Here is a 13,377-nt window from a genome sequence, read left to right as displayed (position 1 = left end):
GCAAATGAATGCATTTTCTAACAAGTTGAAAGGATTTAGTTGATTTCCTCCTTAGTTCAAAACATTTTTGAATATTGTTGAATTTCGGTTTAAAGTCTGGATTCCGTGATTCCGTATTATATAGGGCCCTAGTCCATGAAGTTGTCATAAGTGTGAACATAGGATATGCCCTCTCCCCCCCCACAAGAGTGAAATATATGGGCTGGAAAGGAAATGTAAGCAAGGTTTGAGCTTTGTCAGTGTGTCACAACGTGGACATTTCTCTGTCTCCCGATGAATGAGCGGCACATTGACTTTATATAGTGTACCAAGAGGGTTCCCTTCGCTTACGGCCATACCAGCCTGAATACGCCCGATCTCGGAAGCTAAGCAGGGTCGGGCCTGGTTAGTACTTGGATGGGAGACCGCCTGGGAATACCAGGTGCTGTAAGCTTTTTGCTCCAGTAGAGGGTACTCTTGTGTCATGCGTGGAGCAACTGCCTTTTATTTATCGCCCTAATAATGTTGTGTCTTTTTATTGGACTACATGCAGTTTGTTAGTGCTGCCCTGCCCTGATCAAATCCAATCATGGACAGTGCGTTTCCCTCGAAATGTAGGCACTACATTCAGCATTTGTTTTTAGACTGTCAATGTCTGTCGTCCATTAGGGCCCTGTAAAATCCCTTCAATGTTTTGCCTGACCCCCCCCCCAAAACAAATTCCCCCTCTCCTCCGTTTACATTTCCCGGTTTACCGTTTATCCCTGCTTCTCCAGGTTTGCGCTCTCAAAAGCACACCTTTTTAATCGAAATATAACACGATTGGATGTTCTATGTCCACGACAACATTTAAAACCCTAGCAGGAGACCACTTTTGAGGTCTTGGAAAAATTGAAGACATATCGATTTTGGGGTGTAGTTACCCTTTAAACGCAAGCGTGCGCCAGGAAGAGACCTTTGTTTGGTTAAGCGGTGTTGCTGTAGCGCTCATGTGATTGCGGAGTTTGCAAAACAAATGGCCACTGGATTGATGCAAATAATGATGATATAATTCTGCCAAGCTGGCATAGGCTACTTTGCAGTTAACATTTCATTGAGAAGGTTTTTGTGGGAAGCCTTTCCTTCTCTACCAGAAGAAGGTAATCATTAGCCTCAACGCTAACGGCTACACAAAGTGTAGACCTGCGCGCGCTCCGCACGCATGCGCACAGAAACTGGGCAGTCCTGTGCTGTTTCTGAAAGTTGCGTGGAAATACGAATCACTGATGCATTTTGTTGATGTCTAATGATTCTCTTGGGCAAATGAATGCATTTTCTAACAAGTTGAAAGGATTTAGTTGATTTCCTCCTTAGTTCAAAACATTTTTGAATATTGTTGAATTTCGGTTTAAAGTCTGGATTCCGTGATTCCGTCTTATATAGGGCCCTAGTCCATGAAGTTGTCATAAGTGTGAACATAGGATATGCCCTCTCCCCCCCCACAAGAGTGAAATATATGGGCTGGAAAGGAAATGTAAGCAAGGTTTGAGCTTTGTCAGTGTGTCACAACGTGGACATTTCTCTGTCTCCCGATGAATGAGCGGCACATTGACTTTATATAGTGTACCAAGAGGGTTCCCTTCGCTTACGGCCATACCAGCCTGAATACGCCCGATCTCGGAAGCTAAGCAGGGTCGGGCCTGGTTAGTACTTGGATGGGAGACCGCCTGGGAATACCAGGTGCTGTAAGCTTTTTGCTCCAGTAGAGGGTACTCTTGTGTCATGCGTGGAGCAACTGCCTTTTATTTATCGCCCTAATAATGTTGTGTCTTTTTATTGGACTACATGCAGTTTGTTAGTGCTGCCCTGCCCTGATCAAATCCAATCATGGACAGTGCGTTTCCCTCGAAATGTAGGCACTACATTCAGCATTTGTTTTTAGACTGTCAATGTCTGTCGTCCATTAGGGCCCTGTAAAATCCCTTCAATGTTTTGCCTGACCCCCCCCCCAAAAAAAATTCCCCCTCTCCTCCGTTTACATTTCCCGGTTTACCGTTTATCCCTGCTTCTCCAGGTTTGCGCTCTCAAAAGCACACCTTTTTAATCGAAATATAACACGATTGGATGTTCTATGTCCACGACAACATTTAAAACCCTAGCAGGAGACCACTTTTGAGGTCTTGGAAAAATTGAAGACATATCGATTTTGGGGTGTAGTTACCCTTTAAACGCAAGCGTGCGCCAGGAAGAGACCTTTGTTTGGTTAAGCGGTGTTGCTGTAGCGCTCATGTGATTGCGGAGTTTGCAAAACAAATGGCCACTGGATTGATGCAAATAATGATGATATAATTCTGCCAAGCTGGCATAGGCTACTTTGCAGTTAACATTTCATTGAGAAGGTTTTTGTGGGAAGCCTTTCCTTCTCTACCAGAAGAAGGTAATCATTAGCCTCAACGCTAACGGCTACACAAAGTGTAGACCTGCGCGCGCTCCGCACGCATGCGCACAGAAACTGGGCAGTCCTGTGCTGTTTCTGAAAGTTGCGTGGAAATACGAATCACTGATGCATTTTGTTGATGTCTAATGATTCTCTTGGGCAAATGAATGCATTTTCTAACAAGTTGAAAGGATTTAGTTGATTTCCTCCTTAGTTCAAAACATTTTTGAATATTGTTGAATTTCGGTTTAAAGTCTGGATTCCGTGATTCCGTATTATATAGGGCCCTAGTCCATGAAGTTGTCATAAGTGTGAACATAGGATATGCCCTCTCCCCCCCCACAAGAGTGAAATATATGGGCTGGAAAGGAAATGTAAGCAAGGTTTGAGCTTTGTCAGTGTGTCACAACGTGGACATTTCTCTGTCTCCCGATGAATGAGCGGCACATTGACTTTATATAGTGTACCAAGAGGGTTCCCTTCGCTTACGGCCATACCAGCCTGAATACGCCCGATCTCGTCCGATCTCGGAAGCTAAGCAGGGTCGGGCCTGGTTAGTACTTGGATGGGAGACCGCCTGGGAATACCAGGTGCTGTAAGCTTTTTGCTCCAGTAGAGGGTACTCTTGTGTCATGCGTGGAGCAACTGCCTTTTATTTATCGCCCTAATAATGTTGTGTCTTTTTATTGGACTACATGCAGTTTGTTAGTGCTGCCCTGCCCTGATCAAATCCAATCATGGACAGTGCGTTTCCCTCGAAATGTAGGCACTACATTCAGCATTTGTTTTTAGACTGTCAATGTCTGTCGTCCATTAGGGCCCTGTAAAATCCCTTCAATGTTTTGCCTGACCCCCCCCCAAAAAAAAATTCCCCCTCTCCTCCGTTTACATTTCCCGGTTTACCGTTTATCCCTGCTTCTCCAGGTTTGCGCTCTCAAAAGCACACCTTTTTAATCGAAATATAACACGATTGGATGTTCTATGTCCACGACAACATTTAAAACCCTAGCAGGAGACCACTTTTGAGGTCTTGGAAAAATTTGAAGACATATCGATTTTGGGATTTGGTTGCCCTTTAAACGCAAGCGTGCGCCAGGAAGAGACCTTTGTTTGGTTAAGCGGTGTTGCTGTAGCGCTCATGTGATTGCGGAGTTTGCAAAACAAATGGCCACTGGATTGATGCAAATAATGATGATATAATTCTGCCAAGCTGGCATAGGCTACTTTGCAGTTAACATTTCATTGAGAAGGTTTTTGTGGGAAGCCTTTCCTTCTCTACCAGAAGAAGGTAATCATTAGCCTCAACGCTAACGGCTACACAAAGTGTAGACCTGCGCGCGCTCCGCACGCATGCGCACAGAAACTGGGCAGTCCTGTGCTGTTTCTGAAAGTTGCGTGGAAATACGAATCACTGATGCATTTTGTTGATGTCTAATGATTCTCTTGGGCAAATGAATGCATTTTCTAACAAGTTGAAAGGATTTAGTTGATTTCCTCCTTAGTTCAAAACATTTTTGAATATTGTTGAATTTCGGTTTAAAGTCTGGATTCCGTGATTCCGTCTTATATAGGGCCCTAGTCCATGAAGTTGTCATAAGTGTGAACATAGGATATGCCCTCTCCCCCCCCACAAGAGTGAAATATATGGGCTGGAAAGGAAATGTAAGCAAGGTTTGAGCTTTGTCAGTGTGTCACAACGTGGACATTTCTCTGTCTCCCGATGAATGAGCGGCACATTGACTTTATATAGTGTACCAAGAGGGTTCCCTTCGCTTACGGCCATACCAGCCTGAATACGCCCGATCTCGGAAGCTAAGCAGGGTCGGGCCTGGTTAGTACTTGGATGGGAGACCGCCTGGGAATACCAGGTGCTGTAAGCTTTTTGCTCCAGTAGAGGGTACTCTTGTGTCATGCGTGGAGCAACTGCCTTTTATTTATCGCCCTAATAATGTTGTGTCTTTTTATTGGACTACATGCAGTTTGTTAGTGCTGCCCTGCCCTGATCAAATCCAATCATGGACAGTGCGTTTCCCTCGAAATGTAGGCACTACATTCAGCATTTGTTTTTAGACTGTCAATGTCTGTCGTCCATTAGGGCCCTGTAAAATCCCTTCAATGTTTTGCCTGACCCCCCCCCCAAAAAAAATTCCCCCTCTCCTCCGTTTACATTTCCCGGTTTACCGTTTATCCCTGCTTCTCCAGGTTTGCGCTCTCAAAAGCACACCTTTTTAATCGAAATATAACACGATTGGATGTTCTATGTCCACGACAACATTTAAAACCCTAGCAGGAGACCACTTTTGAGGTCTTGGAAAAATTGAAGACATATCGATTTTGGGGTGTAGTTACCCTTTAAACGCAAGCGTGCGCCAGGAAGAGACCTTTGTTTGGTTAAGCGGTGTTGCTGTAGCGCTCATGTGATTGCGGAGTTTGCAAAACAAATGGCCACTGGATTGATGCAAATAATGATGATATAATTCTGCCAAGCTGGCATAGGCTACTTTGCAGTTAACATTTCATTGAGAAGGTTTTTGTGGGAAGCCTTTCCTTCTCTACCAGAAGAAGGTAATCATTAGCCTCAACGCTAACGGCTACACAAAGTGTAGACCTGCGCGCGCTCCGCACGCATGCGCACAGAAACTGGGCAGTCCTGTGCTGTTTCTGAAAGTTGCGTGGAAATACGAATCACTGATGCATTTTGTTGATGTCTAATGATTCTCTTGGGCAAATGAATGCATTTTCTAACAAGTTGAAAGGATTTAGTTGATTTCCTCCTTAGTTCAAAACATTTTTGAATATTGTTGAATTTCGGTTTAAAGTCTGGATTCCGTGATTCCGTATTATATAGGGCCCTAGTCCATGAAGTTGTCATAAGTGTGAACATAGGATATGCCCTCTCCCCCCCCACAAGAGTGAAATATATGGGCTGGAAAGGAAATGTAAGCAAGGTTTGAGCTTTGTCAGTGTGTCACAACGTGGACATTTCTCTGTCTCCCGATGAATGAGCGGCACATTGACTTTATATAGTGTACCAAGAGGGTTCCCTTCGCTTACGGCCATACCAGCCTGAATACGCCCGATCTCGGAAGCTAAGCAGGGTCGGGCCTGGTTAGTACTTGGATGGGAGACCGCCTGGGAATACCAGGTGCTGTAAGCTTTTTGCTCCAGTAGAGGGTACTCTTGTGTCATGCGTGGAGCAACTGCCTTTTATTTATCGCCCTAATAATGTTGTGTCTTTTTATTGGACTACATGCAGTTTGTTAGTGCTGCCCTGCCCTGATCAAATCCAATCATGGACAGTGCGTTTCCCTCGAAATGTAGGCACTACATTCAGCATTTGTTTTTAGACTGTCAATGTCTGTCGTCCATTAGGGCCCTGTAAAATCCCTTCAATGTTTTGCCTGACCCCCCCCCCAAAAAAAATTCCCCCTCTCCTCCGTTTACATTTCCCGGTTTACCGTTTATCCCTGCTTCTCCAGGTTTGCGCTCTCAAAAGCACACCTTTTTAATCGAAATATAACACGATTGGATGTTCTATGTCCACGACAACATTTAAAACCCTAGCAGGAGACCACTTTTGAGGTCTTGGAAAAATTGAAGACATATCGATTTTGGGGTGTAGTTACCCTTTAAACGCAAGCGTGCGCCAGGAAGAGACCTTTGTTTGGTTAAGCGGTGTTGCTGTAGCGCTCATGTGATTGCGGAGTTTGCAAAACAAATGGCCACTGGATTGATGCAAATAATGATGATATAATTCTGCCAAGCTGGCATAGGCTACTTTGCAGTTAACATTTCATTGAGAAGGTTTTTGTGGGAAGCCTTTCCTTCTCTACCAGAAGAAGGTAATCATTAGCCTCAACGCTAACGGCTACACAAAGTGTAGACCTGCGCGCGCTCCGCACGCATGCGCACAGAAACTGGGCAGTCCTGTGCTGTTTCTGAAAGTTGCGTGGAAATACGAATCACTGATGCATTTTGTTGATGTCTAATGATTGTCTTGGGCAAATGAATGCATTTTCTAACAAGTTGAAAGGATTTAGTTGATTTCCTCCTTAGTTCAAAACATTTTTGAATATTGTTGAATTTCGGTTTAAAGTCTGGATTCCGTGATTCCGTATTATATAGGGCCCTAGTCCATGAAGTTGTCATAAGTGTGAACATAGGATATGCCCTCTCCCCCCCCACAAGAGTGAAATATATGGGCTGGAAAGGAAATGTAAGCAAGGTTTGAGCTTTGTCAGTGTGTCACAACGTGGACATTTCTCTGTCTCCCGATGAATGAGCGGCACATTGACTTTATATAGTGTACCAAGAGGGTTCCCTTCGCTTAAGGCCATACCAGCCTGAATACGCCCGATCTCGTCCGATCTCGGAAGCTAAGCAGGGTCGGGCCTGGTTAGTACTTGGATGGGAGACCGCCTGGGAATACCAGGTGCTGTAAGCTTTTTGCTCCAGTAGAGGGTACTCTTGTGTCATGCGTGGAGCAACTGCCTTTTATTTATCGCCCTAATAATGTTGTGTCTTTTTATTGGACTACATGCAGTTTGTTAGTGCTGCCCTGCCCTGATCAAATCCAATCATGGACAGTGCGTTTCCCTCGAAATGTAGGCACTACATTCAGCATTTGTTTTTAGACTGTCAATGTCTGTCGTCCATTAGGGCCCTGTAAAATCCCTTCAATGTTTTGCCTGACCCCCCCCCCAAAAAAAATTCCCCCTCTCCTCCGTTTACATTTCCCGGTTTACCGTTTATCCCTGCTTCTCCAGGTTTGCGCTCTCAAAAGCACACCTTTTTAATCGAAATATAACACGATTGGATGTTCTATGTCCACGACAACATTTAAAACCCTAGCAGGAGACCACTTTTGAGGTCTTGGAAAAATTGAAGACATATCGATTTTGGGGTGTAGTTACCCTTTAAACGCAAGCGTGCGCCAGGAAGAGACCTTTGTTTGGTTAAGCGGTGTTGCTGTAGCGCTCATGTGATTGCGGAGTTTGCAAAACAAATGGCCACTGGATTGATGCAAATAATGATGATATAATTCTGCCAAGCTGGCATAGGCTACTTTGCAGTTAACATTTCATTGAGAAGGTTTTTGTGGGAAGCCTTTCCTTCTCTACCAGAAGAAGGTAATCATTAGCCTCAACGCTAACGGCTACACAAAGTGTAGACCTGCGCGCGCTCCGCACGCATGCGCACAGAAACTGGGCAGTCCTGTGCTGTTTCTGAAAGTTGCGTGGAAATACGAATCACTGATGCATTTTGTTGATGTCTAATGATTCTCTTGGGCAAATGAATGCATTTTCTAACAAGTTGAAAGGATTTAGTTGATTTCCTCCTTAGTTCAAAACATTTTTGAATATTGTTGAATTTCGGTTTAAAGTCTGGATTCCGTGATTCCGTATTATATAGGGCCCTAGTCCATGAAGTTGTCATAAGTGTGAACATAGGATATGCCCTCTCCCCCCCCACAAGAGTGAAATATATGGGCTGGAAAGGAAATGTAAGCAAGGTTTGAGCTTTGTCAGTGTGTCACAACGTGGACATTTCTCTGTCTCCCGATGAATGAGCGGCACATTGACTTTATATAGTGTACCAAGAGGGTTCCCTTCGCTTACGGCCATACCAGCCTGAATACGCCCGATCTCGTCCGATCTCGGAAGCTAAGCAGGGTCGGGCCTGGTTAGTACTTGGATGGGAGACCGCCTGGGAATACCAGGTGCTGTAAACTTTTTGCTCCAGTAGAGGGTACTCTTGTGTCATGCGTGGAGCAACTGCCTTTTATTTATCGCCCTAATAATGTTGTGTCTTTTTATTGGACTACATGCAGTTTGTTAGTGCTGCCCTGCCCTGATCAAATCCAATCATGGACAGTGCGTTTCCCTCGAAATGTAGGCACTACATTCAGCATTTGTTTTTAGACTGTCAATGTCTGTCGTCCATTAGGGCCCTGTAAAATCCCTTCAATGTTTTGCCTGACCCCCCCCCAAAAAAAAATTCCCCCTCTCCTCCGTTTACATTTCCCGGTTTACCGTTTATCCCTGCTTCTCCAGGTTTGCGCTCTCAAAAGCACACCTTTTTAATCGAAATATAACACGATTGGATGTTCTATGTCCACGACAACATTTAAAACCCTAGCAGGAGACCACTTTTGAGGTCTTGGAAAAATTGAAGACATATCGATTTTGGGGTGTAGTTACCCTTTAAACGCAAGCGTGCGCCAGGAAGAGACCTTTGTTTGGTTAAGCGGTGTTGCTGTAGCGCTCATGTGATTGCGGAGTTTGCAAAACAAATGGCCACTGGATTGATGCAAATAATGATGATATAATTCTGCCAAGCTGGCATAGGCTACTTTGCAGTTAACATTTCATTGAGAAGGTTTTTGTGGGAAGCCTTTCCTTCTCTACCAGAAGAAGGTAATCATTAGCCTCAACGCTAACGGCTACACAAAGTGTAGACCTGCGCGCGCTCCGCACGCATGCGCACAGAAACTGGGCAGTCCTGTGCTGTTTCTGAAAGTTGCGTGGAAATACGAATCACTGATGCATTTTGTTGATGTCTAATGATTCTCTTGGGCAAATGAATGCATTTTCTAACAAGTTGAAAGGATTTAGTTGATTTCCTCCTTAGTTCAAAACATTTTTGAATATTGTTGAATTTCGGTTTAAAGTCTGGATTCCGTGATTCCGTCTTATATAGGGCCCTAGTCCATGAAGTTGTCATAAGTGTGAACATAGGATATGCCCTCTCCCCCCCCACAAGAGTGAAATATATGGGCTGGAAAGGAAATGTAAGCAAGGTTTGAGCTTTGTCAGTGTGTCACAACGTGGACATTTCTCTGTCTCCCGATGAATGAGCGGCACATTGACTTTATATAGTGTACCAAGAGGGTTCCCTTCGCTTACGGCCATACCAGCCTGAATACGCCCGATCTCGTCCGATCTCGGAAGCTAAGCAGGGTCGGGCCTGGTTAGTACTTGGATGGGAGACCGCCTGGGAATACCAGGTGCTGTAAGCTTTTTGCTCCAGTAGAGGGTACTCTTGTGTCATGCGTGGAGCAACTGCCTTTTATTTATCGCCCTAATAATGTTGTGTCTTTTTATTGGACTACATGCAGTTTGTTAGTGCTGCCCTGCCCTGATCAAATCCAATCATGGACAGTGCGTTTCCCTCGAAATGTAGGCACTACATTCAGCATTTGTTTTTAGACTGTCAATGTCTGTCGTCCATTAGGGCCCTGTAAAATCCCTTCAATGTTTTGCCTGACCCCCCCCCAAAAAAAAATTCCCCCTCTCCTCCGTTTACATTTCCCGGTTTACCGTTTATCCCTGCTTCTCCAGGTTTGCGCTCTCAAAAGCACACCTTTTTAATCGAAATATAACACGATTGGATGTTCTATGTCCACGACAACATTTAAAACCCTAGCAGGAGACCACTTTTGAGGTCTTGGAAAAATTGAAGACATATCGATTTTGGGGTGTAGTTACCCTTTAAACGCAAGCGTGCGCCAGGAAGAGACCTTTGTTTGGTTAAGCGGTGTTGCTGTAGCGCTCATGTGATTGCGGAGTTTGCAAAACAAATGGCCACTGGATTGATGCAAATAATGATGATATAATTCTGCCAAGCTGGCATAGGCTACTTTGCAGTTAACATTTCATTGAGAAGGTTTTTGTGGGAAGCCTTTCCTTCTCTACCAGAAGAAGGTAATCATTAGCCTCAACGCTAACGGCTACACAAAGTGTAGACCTGCGCGCGCTCCGCACGCATGCGCACAGAAACTGGGCAGTCCTGTGCTGTTTCTGAAAGTTGCGTGGAAATACGAATCACTGATGCATTTTGTTGATGTCTAATGATTCTCTTGGGCAAATGAATGCATTTTCTAACAAGTTGAAAGGATTTAGTTGATTTCCTCCTTAGTTCAAAACATTTTTGAATATTGTTGAATTTCGGTTTAAAGTCTGGATTCCGTGATTCCGTATTATATAGGGCCCTAGTCCATGAAGTTGTCATAAGTGTGAACATAGGATATGCCCTCTCCCCCCCCACAAGAGTGAAATATATGGGCTGGAAAGGAAATGTAAGCAAGGTTTGAGCTTTGTCAGTGTGTCACAACGTGGACATTTCTCTGTCTCCCGATGAATGAGCGGCACATTGACTTTATATAGTGTACCAAGAGGGTTCCCTTCGCTTACGGCCATACCAGCCTGAATACGCCCGATCTCGTCCGATCTCGGAAGCTAAGCAGGGTCGGGCCTGGTTAGTACTTGGATGGGAGACCGCCTGGGAATACCAGGTGCTGTAAGCTTTTTGCTCCAGTAGAGGGTACTCTTGTGTCATGCGTGGAGCAACTGCCTTTTATTTATCGCCCTAATAATGTTGTGTCTTTTTATTGGACTACATGCAGTTTGTTAGTGCTGCCCTGCCCTGATCAAATCCAATCATGGACAGTGCGTTTCCCTCGAAATGTAGGCACTACATTCAGCATTTGTTTTTAGACTGTCAATGTCTGTCGTCCATTAGGGCCCTGTAAAATCCCTTCAATGTTTTGCCTGACCCCCCCCCCAAAAAAAATTCCCCCTCTCCTCCGTTTACATTTCCCGGTTTACCGTTTATCCCTGCTTCTCCAGGTTTGCGCTCTCAAAAGCACACCTTTTTAATCGAAATATAACACGATTGGATGTTCTATGTCCACGACAACATTTAAAACCCTAGCAGGAGACCACTTTTGAGGTCTTGGAAAAATTGAAGACATATCGATTTTGGGGTGTAGTTACCCTTTAAACGCAAGCGTGCGCCAGGAAGAGACCTTTGTTTGGTTAAGCAGTGTTGCTGTAGCGCTCATGTGATTGCGGAGTTTGCAAAACAAATGGCCACTGGATTGATGCAAATAATGATGATATAATTCTGCCAAGCTGGCATAGGCTACTTTGCAGTTAACATTTCATTGAGAAGGTTTTTGTGGGAAGCCTTTCCTTCTCTACCAGAAGAAGGTAATCATTAGCCTCAACGCTAACGGCTACACAAAGTGTAGACCTGCGCGCGCTCCGCACGCATGCGCACAGAAACTGGGCAGTCCTGTGCTGTTTCTGAAAGTTGCGTGGAAATACGAATCACTGATGCATTTTGTTGATGTCTAATGATTCTCTTGGGCAAATGAATGCATTTTCTAACAAGTTGAAAGGATTTAGTTGATTTCCTCCTTAGTTCAAAACATTTTTGAATATTGTTGAATTCCGGTTTAAAGTCTGGATTCCGTGATTCCGTATTATATAGGGCCCTAGTCCATGAAGTTGTCATAAGTGTGAACATAGGATATGCCCTCTCCCCCCCCACAAGAGTGAAATATATGGGCTGGAAAGGAAATGTAAGCAAGGTTTGAGCTTTGTCAGTGTGTCACAACGTGGACATTTCTCTGTCTCCCGATGAATGAGCGGCACATTGACTTTATATAGTGTACCAAGAGGGTTCCCTTCGCTTACGGCCATACCAGCCTGAATACGCCCGATCTCGTCCGATCTCGGAAGCTAAGCAGGGTCGGGCCTGGTTAGTACTTGGATGGGAGACCGCCTGGGAATACCAGGTGCTGTAAGCTTTTTGCTCCAGTAGAGGGTACTCTTGTGTCATGCGTGGAGCAACTGCCTTTTATTTATCGCCCTAATAATGTTGTGTCTTTTTATTGGACTACATGCAGTTTGTTAGTGCTGCCCTGCCCTGATCAAATCCAATCATGGACAGTGCGTTTCCCTCGAAATGTAGGCACTACATTCAGCATTTGTTTTTAGACTGTCAATGTCTGTCGTCCATTAGGGCCCTGTAAAATCCCTTCAATGTTTTGCCTGACCCCCCCCCCAAAAAAAATTCCCCCTCTCCTCCGTTTACATTTCCCGGTTTACCGTTTATCCCTGCTTCTCCAGGTTTGCGCTCTCAAAAGCACACCTTTTTAATCGAAATATAACACGATTGGATGTTCTATGTCCACGACAACATTTAAAACCCTAGCAGGAGACCACTTTTGAGGTCTTGGAAAAATTGAAGACATATCGATTTTGGGGTGTAGTTACCCTTTAAACGCAAGCGTGCGCCAGGAAGAGACCTTTGTTTGGTTAAGCGGTGTTGCTGTAGCGCTCATGTGATTGCGGAGTTTGCAAAACAAATGGCCACTGGATTGATGCAAATAATGATGATATAATTCTGCCAAGCTGGCATAGGCTACTTTGCAGTTAACATTTCATTGAGAAGGTTTTTGTGGGAAGCCTTTCCTTCTCTACCAGAAGAAGGTAATCATTAGCCTCAACGCTAACGGCTACACAAAGTGTAGACCTGCGCGCGCTCTGCACGCATGCGCACAGAAACTGGGCAGTCCTGTGCTGTTTCTGAAAGTTGCGTGGAAATACGAATCACTGATGCATTTTGTTGATGTCTAATGATTCTCTTGGGCAAATGAATGCATTTTCTAACAAGTTGAAAGGATTTAGTTGATTTCCTCCTTAGTTCAAAACATTTTTGAATATTGTTGAATTTCGGTTTAAAGTCTGGATTCCGTGATTCCGTATTATATAGGGCCCTAGTCCATGAAGTTGTCATAAGTGTGAACATAGGATATGCCCTCTCCCCCCCCACAAGAGTGAAATATATGGGCTGGAAAGGAAATGTAAGCAAGGTTTGAGCTTTGTCAGTGTGTCACAACGTGGACATTTCTCTGTCTCCCGATGAATGAGCGGCACATTGACTTTATATAGTGTACCAAGAGGGTTCCCTTCGCTTACGGCCATACCAGCCTGAATACGCCCGATCTCGTCCGATCTCGGAAGCTAAGCAGGGTCGGGCCTGGTTAGTACTTGGATGGGAGACCGCCTGGGAATACCAGGTGCTGTAAGCTTTTTGCTCCAGTAGAGGGTACTCTTGTGTCATGCGTGGAGCAACTGCCTTTTATTTATCGCCCTAATAATGTTGTGTCTTTTTATTGGACTACATGCAGTTTG

General features: G+C 44.6%; 7 non-coding genes and 4 pseudogenes across 7 annotated transcripts; all 11 read left to right on the top strand.

Moving 5' to 3' along the window:
- The first annotated feature begins 324 nt into the window (after nt 1-324).
- Nucleotides 325-433, top strand: LOC118938660 (5S ribosomal RNA; annotated as a pseudogene).
- Nucleotides 434-1,601: 1,168 nt separating this feature from the next.
- LOC118938678 (5S ribosomal RNA) lies at nt 1,602-1,710 on the top strand (annotated as a pseudogene).
- Nucleotides 1,711-2,878: 1,168 nt separating this feature from the next.
- LOC118938658 (5S ribosomal RNA) lies at nt 2,879-2,997 on the top strand. Its single transcript, XR_005035864.1, has one exon. It is a non-coding gene; the product is annotated as a 5S ribosomal RNA (ribosomal RNA).
- A 1,169-nt stretch (nt 2,998-4,166) lies between these two features.
- On the top strand, nt 4,167-4,275 carry LOC118938657 (5S ribosomal RNA; annotated as a pseudogene).
- Nucleotides 4,276-5,443: 1,168 nt separating this feature from the next.
- On the top strand, nt 5,444-5,552 carry LOC118938656 (5S ribosomal RNA; annotated as a pseudogene).
- A 1,168-nt stretch (nt 5,553-6,720) lies between these two features.
- On the top strand, nt 6,721-6,839 carry LOC118938655 (5S ribosomal RNA). The gene has a single exon (XR_005035861.2). It is a non-coding gene; the product is annotated as a 5S ribosomal RNA (ribosomal RNA).
- Nucleotides 6,840-8,007: 1,168 nt separating this feature from the next.
- On the top strand, nt 8,008-8,126 carry LOC118938654 (5S ribosomal RNA). Its single transcript, XR_005035860.2, has one exon. It is a non-coding gene; the product is annotated as a 5S ribosomal RNA (ribosomal RNA).
- A 1,168-nt stretch (nt 8,127-9,294) lies between these two features.
- On the top strand, nt 9,295-9,413 carry LOC118938653 (5S ribosomal RNA). Its single transcript, XR_005035859.1, has one exon. It is a non-coding gene; the product is annotated as a 5S ribosomal RNA (ribosomal RNA).
- Nucleotides 9,414-10,581: 1,168 nt separating this feature from the next.
- On the top strand, nt 10,582-10,700 carry LOC118938679 (5S ribosomal RNA). The gene has a single exon (XR_005035885.2). It is a non-coding gene; the product is annotated as a 5S ribosomal RNA (ribosomal RNA).
- A 1,168-nt stretch (nt 10,701-11,868) lies between these two features.
- Nucleotides 11,869-11,987, top strand: LOC118938652 (5S ribosomal RNA). The gene has a single exon (XR_005035858.1). It is a non-coding gene; the product is annotated as a 5S ribosomal RNA (ribosomal RNA).
- Nucleotides 11,988-13,155: 1,168 nt separating this feature from the next.
- Nucleotides 13,156-13,274, top strand: LOC118938682 (5S ribosomal RNA). The gene has a single exon (XR_005035888.2). It is a non-coding gene; the product is annotated as a 5S ribosomal RNA (ribosomal RNA).
- Nucleotides 13,275-13,377: the final 103 nt, after the last annotated feature.

Source organism: Oncorhynchus mykiss, chromosome 13, assembly GCF_057628025.1.
Source record: "Oncorhynchus mykiss isolate SJ-2025 chromosome 13, ASM5762802v1, whole genome shotgun sequence".
Taxonomy (NCBI): Eukaryota; Metazoa; Chordata; class Actinopteri; order Salmoniformes; family Salmonidae; genus Oncorhynchus; species Oncorhynchus mykiss.
Note: the sequence above shows the minus strand (reverse complement) of the source record. Positions and strands in the feature narration are given on the sequence as shown.